Raw genomic sequence first — 13,737 nt, forward strand, 5'->3', positions numbered from 1 at the left:
GCGCCTGAATTCTTTTAGCAGTTTCGCAGCGTCATCTGTTTTAGTGATTTCGTAGCGAAAACACTGATCTTGTATTGGCTGCGCTACCAAATTGGGAATTTGTCTGAAATCATTGCCATTTTCACCCAGTTGTCATGTTTATTAAAATCCATTGGGTTATGCATGAGTGCAGGCTTGAAGTAAACAGACATTCCGGTGATGTTCTTAACTATAGGCAGGATACATATGGCTCCTTTAGTGGGCTATTTCTCCCAGCCTGTTGCAGATGGTCTTGACCCAAGATTGCTTGTGACCCTTGGAACAAAGGCAGTCAGCGCAACAAGGAATATCTTTATAAACACACATGAGCAATCACCAAACAAAGTAATGCAAACTGCAGGTGGTATTCTTGATAGTCTTACTTATTGGCTAAATCTTGAAGATTTCTCAGCTAATGCTCTGATGAAAATGGCAATTCAAAACCAAATGAAGTTACTCCCTTAACACATTCCAAGGTAAAGAAACTCAAGACAATCGGATTTTGGCAATAAGCTGTGATTTTTGAAATTACACAGCAGTTTCGCAGCGCGCTGCGAAACCCCTGTAGCAGCCTGTTTCAGCAGAAAAAACTCTGTTTTCTGCGTTTACTAGCAAATTTCCAGAAGGGATTCTGAGCAGCTGAAAACTTAATTTTGAAAACTGAAAGAGGCTTTTATTCCTAACATACCAAACTACAAAAACCTCTTTCAGTTTCTTCAAATTCGTTTTGAGGTGGGAGGAATTTATGTTTAAACTTGCGCTACGAAACTGCGAAACTGCTGTAGGTGCTGATTTATAAGGAAAATGAGCAGTTTAATGGTGAGGTCATCAGATTTTTGAAGGAAACGCCAAAGTAATGAAGGAGATATCACTCAAGGCTATCATAGCTATTTAGAGAATGACAGGTGGACCTTTTGGTAAAGGTGAAGTTTTTGTCTCAAGTTAAATTTTTGAAAAAGCTACTTTATGACAAATTAGGGTTTAACAAAATGGCATACGAGGAGTATCTTCTTGGTTCATACACCTGGCTATGCATGAAGCTTCCAACGAATTTGAAGTATGGTGAGGCTTGTAAGTTTTGGGATATTTAAGGAGCTGTGACATGATGCTTGTTTTTTGGAGGATGGTAGGAGACAGGGACCTTAAAAATAGGTGTTTTGATCCTGATGATAAATGATCCATCAGCGCTTACAGGTATCCAAAGTCAGCGTTCCTTGCATCCGTAGCTCAATCATCTGGAGCCTAACCAACAAAGGACATGTGTCAGCATCCAAGAAGAATCATATTACGAGGAGAAAGGAATTAGTATTTAAGTTTGATTAGGACTTTATGTAATCATAACTCAGCACTTATGTAATTAATAAGTTAGTTATGCATTAGATAGGGATAGTCAATAGCCACCTTCGAGGCTCCCCTCATGCTGGAGGAGGAAGCTCGAGGTGATTTAGTTTTCTTGCCTATATATGGATCAATGTAGGATGTAAAGAAGGTTGGATACTTAATAGGAAAACAGTGTTGTTTTGGGCCATTGTAAGACCTTTTTTGACAGTAATAGTAAAACAAAGTTATTCTCTTCTCAAGATTCTCGAAGGATTGTCATGATCAAATGTAGTGATGATGTGTGGTACTTTATGTTATTTTATGGTTTTGTTGTATGCAATCACTCAGAATTCATAAATATATGCTCTGACTTCCTGTGTATACAGCAAGCTATGTTTTGGTGAAATATGTTTGACATGTAATGCTAAGAGCCTTGATTTCTATGAGGTCACTGTGTTTTCCTTGTTTACTTGATATTATAGACTCCATAGCCCAATGAGAGCTAGTTTGATGTGTTTCCAACCAGTTATGCTTTCATAAGTAAATAAAGAGTTAGCCATCTAGTGTTTGAAGGATTTTGTCAAGAGTTGTGAGAGAGCCCTCTCTGATTAGGAAGGCTAATTCCTAATCTAAAGTATGGTCTGAAACAGTTACATGAGACCTTGCTTGGTTGCAGTCCCTAGTACTGGTTTTGTGATAACATAATGTAAAGGAGGTTGCCCCCTCATAGAGGCTAAATTCTAAGGCATTGATCTATCTTTTCTATCTTTTTGTGAGCCAGTTTCATAACATTTGGTATTAGAGCTTTGGATTCTAGGGTTTCGCTGCTCCAAATAGGTCATCGTGGCATTTTCGCTATAAATTTTTTCCTGTGATGTTTCAGAAGCGAAAAAAAACCCATTTTAGAGGAAATTGCACTGAACCTCGGGTCCAACTTTCAGAGCTTTTGGTGCTATATTTGCGAAGATATGATATGAGGAAGTTGGTCTTTTTGCAGACTCCTGAATTACATTCCAAACAGGTGACCTAGGGAAAATTGTCATAACTTTTTCTTTGAGCATTAGATTGAAATTTTGTAAGAAAGTACAGAAAGAGGATAGACTGTAGTTTCTTATATATATTTTTCAGAGCCTAAGGTCGAAACAATGACACGTGGCACTTAATACAAGTTCGCTCTTTTGGAAAGGTCTATAATTAGGTCATCTTGGGAGATTGTGCAAAACGCTTCCTTGGAGAATCCAATTTGGATCAGACTGGTGTCATTGGAAAGAGGATGCAGAGGGCTACTACAGGTCGCAATTTCAGAACTAGATGATCCGAAATTACAGAGATAAATCAGATTCAATATCAAGCTCCTATAAAGTGAAAAAAGGTGTGTAGTTTTTTTAAAATTTTTGCATAAGCTTGGTTTGAAAAATTAGTTTGAAGGAATTAAAAGGGCATAGTAAAGCATTATTATCAGTAATTGATGCCCCAAGGAAATAAAATGCAAACACCTAGTAAGCAACTTGAAATCTCTAGCATGACTCATGAAGAAGAGGAAGAAATGCAACATGATATATCAAAATTACGAGACCAAGTGCGACAGGTGTCACTTGCACAAAAAGTAACAAAATCTAAGATGGATGGTTTAAAGAAAGATGTAGAAGCTAAGATGGATGGTTTAAAGAAATGTGTATAAGCTAAGATGGATTGTTTAAAGAAAGGCGTAGAAGCTAAGATGGATGGCATGGAAGCTAAGTTGAATGGCATGGATGCTAAAATAGATGGCATGGATGATAAGATGGAAGAATTGAAGATAAATATGAATAAGTTGCTACAAGAAATGGTCACTAATGGTGAAAGGGTAGTAAAGGAAACTCATGATGGAAACAAAATAAATGTTAATCATGATTCCATAGACTCTAATGTTGGATCAAAGACCCACCACATTCCAAAAATCGATTTGAGGAAGTTTGATGGCAAGGATCCTGCAACATGGATATTACAGATGGAGCAATTTTTTGATCTCAATAATGTGCACAACACACAAAAGGTATGTATTGAAACTTTATATTTGGAACCAAATCAGTTTGTATGGTATCAATGGCTTTGCTCTCGTAAACAAATTATCACTTGGGCAATTTTTACGGAAGAATTGACAGCACATTATGAGGATACAAAAACCAACACTTTTTTTAGTCAATTGATAAGTCTCAAACAAAAGGGTTCAATAATGGAGCACATTGAGGAGTTCCAAAAATTGAACATAAGGGTAAAAAATATTCCAGAGGAGCATAGGATTGATGTGTTCATAGGGACTTTAAAGGATAACATCCAACATGATGTTCGCCTTTGGGAACCTGATTCTTTAGAGAAGGCATTCAGGTTAGCAAGGAAAATGGAAAGCAAAATTATGGCAACCAGGAAGTATACCACTCACAACTATAAAGATGGAAGTGTTGTTGCCCCTTGCCTTCCACAAACTATAAGGTTGACACCACAAAAATTGGAAGAAAAAAGAAAAAAATGGCTTTGTTACAGTTGTGATAGAAAATACACTAAAGGTCATAAGTGTGCTAAGAAGAAATTATTCTACATAGATTGTGAAGAGGAAGAAGAAAAGGAGCAAGAAAGGTCAAAAGAAGAGGATATACTCTAGGAACAAAGCCTAGATAAAGAAGAAATGAATCCGACCATATCTTGTAATGCATTGGCTGGAATTAACACTCCTCAAGCCATTAAGATAGAAGGAAAAATCAAGAAGAAAAAGGTAATAGTGTTGATTGATTCAAGAAGTACCCACAATTTTATTCATTGTAAGATAGCAAAAGAATTGGATTGATTCCTATATCCAACACCAGAGTATCAAGTGATGGTTGCAAATGGAGGAACGATAAATTGCTTTGGAAAGTGCCATAATATCAAGCTATCCATGGGAGAATATGTATTGAAAAGCCCAATGCTTTCCATTCCAATGGGAGGTGCTAATGTTGTACTAGGAGTCCAATGGCTACAATCCTTGGGTACAATAGCTTTTAAATTTCAAGAACTTTTCATGAAATTTTATGTGGAAGGAAAGGAAGTTGAATTAAGGGGTATTGCAAGGAAACCAGGAAAGATAATAAGCTCTAAGGTATGACAAAGCTTCTAAGAAAGGAACAATGAGGTATAATCGCACAATTATGTTTGCTAGATGTTTCCACATCGAATTCATCTATTGCTCCAGATCTCCAAAAAGTCTTGGACAATCATTCCAAGGTATTTGAGACTCCCGAAGGTCTCCCACTTATTCGTGATCATGATCATGCTATTCATTTGATTCTAGGAAGTGTTTCTCTAAACATCAGGTTGTACAGATATCCCTATGCCCAAAAGAGTGAAATTGAATGTATGGTTGTAGAAATTCTTGAGGCTAGTATAATTCAACCTAGCCAAAGTTCTTTCTTTGCTCCAGTAGTATTGGTGCACAAGAAGGATGGATCATGGCGCATGTGTCCAGATTATAGGGAGCTCAACAAACTCACTATTAAAGATAAGTTTCCCATTCCTATTATTGATGAATTATTGGATGAATTGCATGGATCAATTTACTTCACCAAGTTAGATATTCGTTCAAGATATCATCAAATCAGAATGAAGAATCAAGACATTCTGAAAATAGCATTTAGAACTCATGAGGGTCACTATGAGTTTTTGGTCATGCCTTTTGGCCTTACCAATGCACCTTCTACATTTCAAGGTTTGATGAATTCCATTTTCAAATGCTTCCTTAGAAAATTTGTGTTAGTATTTTTTGATGATACACTAATCTACAACAAGTCTTGGAAAGATCATGTTGAACACGTTGACAGGGTGCTACAACTATTGGAGGAGAAACAATTATATGCAAAAAGATCCAAATGTTTCTTTGGAGTACAAGAGGTGGAATATCTGGGTCATATTGTATCTCATGAAGGAGTTAAGGTAGACCCTAGCAAAATTAAAGCCATTAAGGAACGGGAAATCCCCACATCCATAAAGCATTTGCGAGGATTTCTCGGGTCGATAGGGTATTATCGCAAGTTTGTTAAGAATTATGGGAAAATAGTAGCACCTCTAACAACATTGTTGAAGAAAGATGCATTTTCATGGACTCCAGAAGCAACAAAGGCCTTCGAAGATCTTAAAGAGGCAATGTTCCAAGCACCGGTCTTAGCTACAATAGACTTCACAAAAACCTTTATTGTGGAATGCGATGCTTCTGGAAATGGAATTGGTGCTATTTAATGCAAGATGAAAGACCCACTGCTTTCGAAAGTCATCCAATCAAGGGAAAGTATTTACACAAAGCTATTTATGAGAAGGAAATGTTGGCAATGCTACATGCACTTAAGAAATGGCGACCCTACCTAATAGGAAGATACTTCAAGGTAAAAACAGATCATGATAGCCTTAAATACTTTTTAGAACAAAGATTATCCTCTGAAGAACAAAAAAAATGGGTCACAAAGATGTTGGGTCATGACTTTGAAATCATATACAAAAAAGGGAAGCAAAATGTTGTGGCAGATGCACTCTCAAGAAAGGATGAGGATGTGGAAGCATTGTTGTGCGCCATTTCTATTATCCAACCAGATTGGATAAACGAAGCAAGGGAGGAATGGAAGAATGAAGAAGAAGTGTGGGAACTTATTCAAAAGTTACAACAAGATTCCAGTACATATGATACATTTAGCTGGAAAAATGATTTGTTATGGTACAAAGATCGCTTATACTCCTGTAAGAATTCCCAACTCAAACAAAATATTCTTCTAGAATTGCATGCTTCTCCCTTAGGAGGGCACTCAGGATTTTTAAAAGCTTACCACAAGGTTAAGAAGGAATTTTTTTGGGATGTCCTTAAATCGGATATTCAAAAGTTTGTGGCAGAATGTTTGGTATGCCAACAAAATAAAGCTTAAACAATTAAGACACCAGGTCTATTACAACCTTTATCCATTCCAAGCCAACGTTGGGAGGAGGTTTCAATGGATTTTATTACAGGTTTACCCAAGTTTGAGGGAAAGAGTGTCATCATGGTGGTAGTTGACAAACTTACCAAGTATGCACACTTTTGTGCATTATCACATCCATTTAAAGCCAGTACAGTTTCTACAGCATTTATGGAAACAATTCAAAAGCTACATGGAAACCCACAAATTATTATAAGTGACAGAGATCCCATTTTTACAGGAAATTTTTGGACAGAATTATTTTCTTGTCTTGGTACTCAGTTAGCTCATAGCTCATCTTATCATCCTCAATCTGATGGGAAAACGAAGATAGTAAACAAATGTTTGGAAGGATATCTTCATTGCTTTGTATCTGATAAACATACACAATGGGTCAAATGGTTGCCTCTGGATGAATGGTGGTATAACACTTCCTTCCATACTGCAACAAAAATGACCCCATTTATGGCACTTTATGGATATCAGCCACCATCCATCACATCATATTTAAGAGAAAATTCTAAAGTTCAAGCAGTGGAACATCACATCGAGCATCAACAACAAGTTCTCCAACTCTTATAGGATAACCTCGTGTTGGCGCAAAATAGAATGAAACAACAGGCAGATCAACATCGCATTGAAAGAAGTTTTGATGTAGGTGATTGGGTATTCCTACGGCTACAACCATATAAACAAATGTCCCTCAAGCAATCTAAGAAGGATAAAAAATTGTCACCAAAGTATTATGGTTCGTACAAGGTGTTGCAAAGTATTGGTACTATGGCATACAAATTGGAGCTTCCTACAATTTTTCGAGTGCACCCAGGTTTCCATGTTTCATGTTTAAATAAGGTTATAGGCGACAAGCTCCCAGTTCAAACAATATTGCGATAACTTGATGAGGAAGGAAAAATTATATTGGAACCGGAAGCAATCATAGAAACAATAACACAACAACTACGAAATCGATCCATTTCAAAGTATCTCATCAAGTGGAAGAACTTATCTACTGAAGATTCTACATGGGAGGATGAGAATTTTATACCAAAGCATCCAGAACTACTCAAGCGTTGAGGACAACACTTTTTTGAAGGAGAGGGGCATGTTAGGTCCCTATAATACTAGTGATGCCCCCATTAATATTGTAGTTGTATCCATTATTAATATTGTTGTGCCCCTATTGTCACCATATTGTTATTATTGTGCCCCATAAAATCCCTCTATTGTTACTTTTGTGCCCTTATATTATAATTGTTAGGTCGGTTTGGTTATATTGTGACCCCTTAGACTCCTATATATAGAAAGAAGGTTTTTTCATTTGAATCATCCAAGAATTGTTCATTTATGTAATGTAAAGGAGGTTGTCCCCTTGAAGAGGCTAAATTCTAAGGTGTTGATCTATCTTTTCTATCTTTTTGTGAGCTGGTTTCATAACAATGTTTAGATTTATTTTTCCTTATAAGATTCCCATCGTGATCCTGTCTGTCAAATCGTGAATTCACCCTTTCACAGATCATGAGGCTATCCAAACAACCATTATGAATTTCACGACCCAATCTTTGAATGGCTAGAACAATCTTACTGGGAAATCCATGTTGCAAGTAAAAAGCTTCAATCCTTCATCGTGTTTGCTAAGAATCTCGGTGAATATAAGGACACACTCGCAAGAAGCTTCTGAGTTTTGTTTAGAAACGATATCCATCGTAGAGGTAAGCTTGTGGATTGGGTGGTTGTGACACATCTTTCTGCCCACAAGCAAGACCTTCCTTTCTGTGTGCAACTTGTTCAATTTTTTGCATTTTCTACTGTACACTTCGTTTTATTTGTTTAAATCGTTTGTATCTTTGTGGATGTAGGTTGGGAGTGACTATGGTGGCTTCACTGGAAATTTCATTTCATGTAACCTTGGCCATTTAACTGTTAGGATAGGGGTGGGATTAGCTGCATCTTAGCTTTCCCTTCCTTGCATTCATCTTGCACTCGTAGTCCATCATGGTTTTATTATTCTAGTTTTACATCCTGTTTTCTTTAGTCATGTTGCTTTCTTGTCTTCTGGTTTTATTTCCTTGTTGTGTACTCCTTTCCTCTCATCTTTTTTTTTCCTTTCGTGTTGAGTTTTCATTTTGTTTTCACTACGCGAATAAGTGTTGCACCTCGATCTGTGTTCTAACTTCTGAATGATATGTGGCTGAAGTTCGAAGAGTCTTGTGACACTATAGTGCTTGGCTAGTGCTGTGTTTGTCTTCTTTGTACTTGGTTATAACTTTTGGCCGATGAAGTGTTGACAGAAAATACGATTTGTCTGTAAGGAAAGTTTTGGTAAAACTATGAACTCATGTCTAGTCTAGGAAATCTCATGCCTATACTCGGTTTTCTACTATTTGTGTGTTGGTAAATAGAAATGGTATGTTTCTTCCCTTTATTTTCTTAGTTAATAATATACTTTTTAATCTTTTTACCTTTAGTTTATGATAATTCGAGAGGTAGAATTTCTAGAAGAACAGTTAATAGTATCTTAGTTAATTTAGAAATTTAAGATATCATAAAGCTATACTCTGAGTTAATTTATGTGCAGAAAGATCTGTTGAATGACTGTTGTTCCCTTGGATTGCTGAAGAGAACTCAAGCACGGACAAGTTGTTGGCCTAATTTTGGCATGTTGATTGAAGATTTGTACCTACTCGCGCAAAATAGTCAGAGAAAAGATATAATTTGCTATTTTGAAATATTTTATGGTTTAATGAGAAATCCTAAGAATATTCTGCTTCTCAAGATAGATCCATCATAATAATTACATTGTAATACACACACACACACATATAACTTCAGTGAAAAGAGAAGCAGATGATTATTACTTTTCATTCACTGTAAAACATGAACAACAAAACTTCTTCAAGGTTCTACAAAACTTTCTGTAACTCATTTTGACATTAATGAAAACTCAGAGGATTCCGCTTTAGTATGTTATATTGAGTTTTTCTAAGGCAGTTACTTCTGGGGACCTTGGGCCCAGTCGCTGGAACGGTTGCTGTCTTCCTTGTATTATTATTAATTGTTCCTTTCCACATTGAATGATTTTTGTAGAATTATTAATTGTTCATTTCCACACTGAATGGTTGTTCTAGTATTATTATTTGTTCCTTCCTGTGTTGAACGATTGCTGTGCTTTGTGTAAGCTATGAGATTTAGGACTCCATTGTGTGAATTCCTAAATTTGCTGATTAGTTGTGTTGTTTAGCTATATCCACGTTTAAGTTATTATTCGGTTTAATGAGTTTTTCCTGTGTAACGATCTAGCTGTGTGAAATTATAGAACTACCACATAATAGAATATTTCCCATTTATTACTAGCATTTCCAGGTACTTGTAGTAATTAGTAAATTCCCTTTGAAAATCATTATATATTCAGAGGCTTTTATTTGTAATAAGGAATAGTGGTTTGATAGAACTCAACATCCGCTTTTGAGATAGCTTATGATTTCTGTATAGAAATTTACTCTTGTTATGGTTTGATAAGATTTAGTCTTTTCTACAAGCATTCTTCTTTAGCCTCTTCTTTCTAGTAGTCTTACACATGCTCCTGTAATTTAAAGTGCTATATCTGCATATACTGTGCCGACAACCTTGCAATAAAAAGATGAACCTTAGGTTGATATATTAATGGAGAGAGGATTGAGTTGATTCCTTAGGAAAAACTTAATAGCCAACAATGTGTTCAAGCTTATCCAACTAGTATAAACGAAGAAGGGGAAAATCTAAATGAGAAAACCTGAATCAGAGGTATTTACATGCTTCTCTAAAGGAACAACCTCTTCTATTCTCAATAATTTGGGATCCCTCTTCCGCCCCAAAAATAAATAAGTTCCTATGCACAATGCTCTTTCAAAAAAATAACAAAGACGAAAGAAGAGAAAGGCTTCCTGCGTAGAGAGGTGAAGCAATCAACTACACTAGGATATTGTCCAGGCTCGCTGGTAGTGGAGTAATGTTTGTGTTCTTGTGTGACTCCATGGGGGTACAATCTAGGCCAGCTGGTAGTGGAACAATACCAAAGATGAAAACCTATGCTCTGAAAATCTTAAGCTCATGAGACAAATTACCCTTCCCGATTTGAAACACTGTGATCTAGTTGAATTTTGTGTTGTGTTCAACTGAGTCGGTACAAGGTGAACCATGTCTGTCCATGGGGCAAGTGGGGAAGCTGAAGTGATCCACACAACGAATCAATACTCCTGAAAGGCCAAGGCCCTATACTATAAACGAACCAAAACAAAGAAGCTGGTATTCAACCAGTGTGCCGCGAAGTCTTGTAGTGGCTGCAACACCCTCCAAAATTTTGGCTTACATCCAAATTTCAGAGTCTTCCTTGGTTTTCCCCTTGATAGCTGCAAACATTCGAGCTCACCCCATGAGCTCTTGTGAAGTCTTTTCACCCTTTTTCTTATTTGACAAATAGTCGTCTTTCGACACATTGATCAAGTTGTCAATTTTGCAATCTCGTTCTAGCGATTTTGAAGGTTTGTCTTTGTGTGTTTTGGTTGTCTTCACTATGTGAACATCCATCATACTCACACACAAATTTGTAAGCACTATCGCGCAAGTGTTATCATGGTCGTCCAAAGGTCTATCTCAAGTGTCACACTTACCACTCTTAGCTCTAAGATAGTCTCACCAAGGGCATGTTTTTTCTTGTTGTCCTGGTGGTCTATGTTGTCTCGCCATCAAAATATGCTAAGTGTATGATCACAAGGTCAAGCATGCGTAAGTTCACTTTCTTTCAACGCTTGGCCATTTTCCTGAAAATATGTCCAATCGGAAAATCCTCTTCCACCGGCACCGAATGAGCTTCACTACACAGTCTCATGCCTCATTGACCTTGCTCTGCTACCCAAAACTACACAATGCTTGATTTTGTCCTCCAAGTCAGCTGCATTGTGCAATCCTGGAGGTGAGAAGTCTGTCTGCCTCGCAGAAATGCACAGAAAACTACCTCCATGCCCAAACTAAACTGCGCATTTCTCAAGCACAGTCATTAAGCCTCCTTCTTGTCTGTTTGAAGCCTACACTGCATTGAGACCTAGGTCTCCATTATTCTCCAAAATTGCACAGAATTGCCTGGCTGGTCCTCTACTGCCTGTCCTGCACTACTCTCAGAAATTTCACAGAACTGCCAAACTGGCCCTTTGTTGCCTTGCTCTGCACTGCCTTCAGAAACTGCGTAAACATGTTTAGCATGTCTCATGCAGCCCTTTCCTGCACTATTCTCCAAAACTACACAGACATGTCCAACTGGCCCTATGATTCATGTCCTGCACTGTTCTCTAAAACTGCGCAGTCATGCTCAACTGATCCCTCTGCTACCTTACTCTCTACTGATATCCAAAATTGCACAGACATGACCAACTAGTCCTTTGCAACCTTTCTCTACACTTCCTTCAGAAACTTGGTAGACATGCTTGGCTGGCCCTCTGCTGCCTTGTCCTGGACTACTTTAAGAAATTGTGTAGAACTGCCCAACAGGTCCCTTGAAACCCTGTCTTGTCTTCCCTTCAGGAACTGTGTAGAAGTTCCCCCTCAGGGTCCCACCTTGCAGCTACCATTGGTATCCTTCACTGCATAATTCTATCTCCCAGTGGTTACTACTCATTTTTTCCTGACAGTGTAGGTTTTCCTCCTAGAGTTCCTCATTCTTGCATGAGCTGTGCTCTGCGCTGTCTCAGTGAGTTGTCCTCCCTCCCTGTCACCCAGAACATAAGAATAATGCATCATGCTAAACTAGAAGGTTTTGGATTTGATTCCATCTCATCATGAGTGAATTGTAGGAACAAGTTCACTGATAGATCATGGCAAGATGACAAATGGGATGAAGAAGTAGCGCACATGCTAGAAGACTTGCTTGCAACTAGACGAACGTACCAAGCATATCATGTAACAAGCGAAAGGAACACATACATTGAACCATCAAGCAAGACCAAGACCATCGAAGATTCCACAGTGCTATCATGCAGAGGAGAAGACAAAGCACACCAAGAGTACATCCATCACTCAACGATGCAACAAGTTGACATGTACACCACAGTCAGCCAATACATGTCAGCAGTGTCATGTAGAGTTGTGTCATGAGATGTATTGGTGACATCACCACTATGGGCCATATTCGTTGTAAGTGAATATAATGTAAAGTGAAGTACAATGGATGCACACAAGAATTCAAAGAGTCATTTCAGTTGAAAATTCACGGGAAGTTTAACAATCATGAGGGTAGTACAAGAGTCACAAGGGCCAAGCATCACCCTTGGCTATATATATATACCCCTCCCATTGTATGAGCAAGGAATTTTCACCTTGGCTCCTCCCGCATAGCCTTGAGAGTCTATAGTCTGTTCTTTGAGGAGCGAGGAGTGGCTCCAATGTACCACTACTGGGGCTAGTGATTTATGGTGTATAGATGTGTCTTGAGACTTTTGCTTAATTTAGAAGCCTGTTAAGGCCAACACATTTTCACACATGTTTTGTAGATGTTTGTAAGGCTACTCTTTAAACATTTGTAATGCATGCTTTCTTAACCTGTAATAAGATAGTTGAATTACTTTGGCTATTTTAGTACTTACATTGTTGAAGGCGTGTTGTATTTCTTATCACCATTGTCTCATCTCTCTGAACCACTCCGTGGGATACTAGAAATACCACCTTGGTGTATTGGATATCAACGCTATCACATCCTTGTGGACTACTCTGCAAGATGCTCGATAAACCATCTTTGTTTTCTAGTTATAACAACCATTAGATCTGTGTGGACTACTATGTTGGGTGGTGTACGTGTTGTCTGCTTCACCTCAGTTTTAATGACTGCTGCGTCTGCTATGGACTATTCCACTGGATGCTGGATAGACCCTTTTTGGTTTGCGCATGTCTCTTCCTGGGTGGTACTACTACCTCTCATTTAGAGGCTCACTTTACTCCCCCCCTTTTAGTAAGAGAACCTTGACATAATTACATTACGCACTCACCAGGAACACGTATGTTTTTGTTTGAAGATACTAGTGTAACACTCTCATGTGCTGATAGCTAGAGCCAAGGCAGATCTCTAGGTATATGGAAACTGGGCCTTCATACCGGATGGGACTCCTACACCAAACTACATGAGGTCTAGTTGGGACTTCACATCGGGGAGATCTCCTTTGTTAGCAGGTCCAACACTGTCAACAACTTGCAATCTAGACAATCCATTCACACAAATATAGTTTCCAGTAAATTCAAGCTCTCTTCTTTTATTAAAGAATTTACTTTTCCTTTACTAAATATATTTATTGCTGGAATTTTCAATTTCATTAAAAGTTTACATCTTAGGTCCTTTTTATTTAAAATTATTATTTTTATATGAAATGACTACATCAAATTGAATTTCCTATGTATTGCAACACATGCAATTTGAATAATATACATT

The sequence above is a fragment of the Pinus tabuliformis genome, chromosome J (genome assembly GCF_031772625.1).
Source record: "Pinus tabuliformis cultivar Carrire ecotype Pingquan chromosome J, CPIR1, whole genome shotgun sequence".
Classification (NCBI taxonomy): domain Eukaryota; kingdom Viridiplantae; phylum Streptophyta; class Pinopsida; order Pinales; family Pinaceae; genus Pinus; species Pinus tabuliformis.